Below are 2724 nucleotides of genomic sequence, written 5' to 3' on the forward strand. Positions count from 1 at the left end.
CAGGTAGAACATTTTTTTAAATTTTCCTGCCCTTTAATTTATATATATATATATATATATATATATATATATATATATATATATCGTTGCTATTATGCAAAAATAGTTTCACCATTCTATAACAAAACCATTGTACTACACTTTGACAATTTTTGACATCTTGGCATCTGAAGCTCCTGGAGATATGATAGTTTGACCAAAAGAACCGGCTATTGCAAGCCAAAATTAATATTGACAAAAAAGGCATTTGGCCAAATTTGGACATACGACAGTTTGATATAATAGCAACGATACACACAGATACACACACACATGAATACTTATAATTATATCTATATAATTATATATGAATATGAACATGTATAAATTTATATGAATAAATATTTACGGGTGCTTTTTTGTGTGTATATATATATATACATATACAAAAGCACACACACATATATATGTATTTATAATATATTTTATATATGAATATTTACAATTATCTATATAAGTATTCATATACATTTATATGTATGTCTGTATGTATGTTTATGTATGTGTGTGTGTGTGTGTATTTATGCATGTATATACACACATGTATTTGACATTGGTATCACAGAAGGTGCTCAGTACTACCCAGTGCAGATTCCTTGATATTTACTGGAAGCATGGTGACGATTTGCCCGAAACGTTAGCACGCCGGGCAAAATGTTTGGCAGCATTCCGTCCGTTTTTACGTTCTGAGTTCAAATTCTGCTGAGGTCGACTTCACCTTTCATCCTTTCGCGGTCGACGAAATAAGCTTCAGTTGAGCACTGGGGTCAATTTAATCGACTAACCTCCTACCCCGGAATTGCTGGCCTTGTGCCAAAATTGTGAAAGCATCATCTACTGGCAACCGTCGCCTGGTAAATCATTAAAACAAGAACAATCATAAAATCCTTACACACGCGCACGCGCACAAACATCCTTTTCATTTCTTGTTGCTGCCATTATCGTCATTATTGTTATTGCTGACGCTTTTTTGTTCAATATCGTTTCTTTCGTAAGGTGGCGAGCTGGCAGAAACGTTAGCACGCCGGGCGAAATGCTTGGCGGTATTTCGTCTGCTGTTACATTCTGAGTTCAAATTCCGCCGAGGTCGACTTCGCCTTTTATCCTTTCGGGGTCGATAAATTAAGTACCAGTTACGCACTGAGGTAGATGTAATCGACTTAATCCCTTTGTCTGTCCTTGTTTGTCCCCTCTATGTTTGGCCCCTTGTGGGCAATAAAGAAATAAGAAACGTGGTGCACCAGCATGACCGCAACCACTTGGCTGAAACACATAAATAAATAAATAAATAAATACCGGGCGGAAAGCTTAGCGGCATTTCGTCTGACTTTACGTTCTGAGTTCAAATTCCGCCGACTTCGACTTTGCCTTTCATCCTTTCGGTGTCGATAAATCAAGTACCAGTTGCGTACTGGGGTCTTTTCTAATCGACGGGCCCCCTTCCTCCAAAATTTGGGGCTTGTGCCTAGAGTACAAAAGAATACCGTTTCTTTCATCTTTCTAAGGAATTCTCTGTGGAGTTTTATGACCAGATTCATCTATAAACTTTTGAGGGTTTTTTTTCTAATTTATTATTGTTTGCTTTTGTTTTGAGAAGAAAAATTAACTTCAAGCAACATTTTAAAAACATTATTTTAAAACATTGTTTTCTAAATCTGTGAGTGCACCATTGAAAAGTAGAGGACGTGTTCATTGCCGTCCGGCTCTCACTTTTAAGCAGCTCCTTATTGCCCCATTTTTGTTCGACGTCCCTGGACCTTTCCAACATCTTTGGGAAACACAAATTTAAATATATTTTAAAAATCAGTGCAGCTGATGGTGTTGGTGGAGCTAGTGGTGCTGGTGTTGCTAATGCTGTTACTGTAATTGTTATCATTACGCTTATGTTAATTTTGTTGTTGCTGCTTAGCCTCAGGTCAGACGTGATGAAGCAGACTTATGATCAAAGCGGTCACGGTGTTAGTAATTAATTACAAAAATATAAAAAGTAAAATGATTTCTAATTCATTAAGAGAAAAAAAAATGCTAATTTAATGCACGTAAGTTAATGAATAAATTCAACAAATGGTCAATATTTTGATGTTATGCTGGTACTATTTCTTCGTGCATTTCAACTTCAATGTATACACTTAACGCACGATGTTATGTAATTGATTTCCTTGATTGATTATAAATCATGTCTGATTATATATCATGTCAAAATGGCAAATTAGAATCCTGCCTTTTGTTCTGTGGTGAAGGGTGTACCGCTTGTTATATAATTCGTGCGTTGTGACCTCAGTTTGTTTCGAATTAATGTATAAAACAATAAAACAGTATTAATGCTTGTATGTTCGTATCTATGTGTGTATATATGTGTGTGTATATGTGTGTGTGTATGTGTGTGTATGTGTGTGTGTGTATGTGTACTTAATTATTTGTAGGATTCGTTTGAATCAAGGTATCTTAATATTAAGGAAACTAGACGAGGTTCGAGATATGCACATTCATATATATATACCATATGCAAACACATTTGTATATGCCCATACATATACAGACATAGCCATACATTTACGCGCGAACACACACACACACATATGCTTACATATATAAATATACACAGGTGCATGCATGTATGCATATGTATATGTATTTATATTACATATATAGTCATATATATATATATATATATATAAATATATA

This window comes from Octopus bimaculoides, chromosome 16 (assembly GCF_001194135.2).
Source record: "Octopus bimaculoides isolate UCB-OBI-ISO-001 chromosome 16, ASM119413v2, whole genome shotgun sequence".
NCBI lineage: Eukaryota > Metazoa > Mollusca > Cephalopoda > Octopoda > Octopodidae > Octopus > Octopus bimaculoides.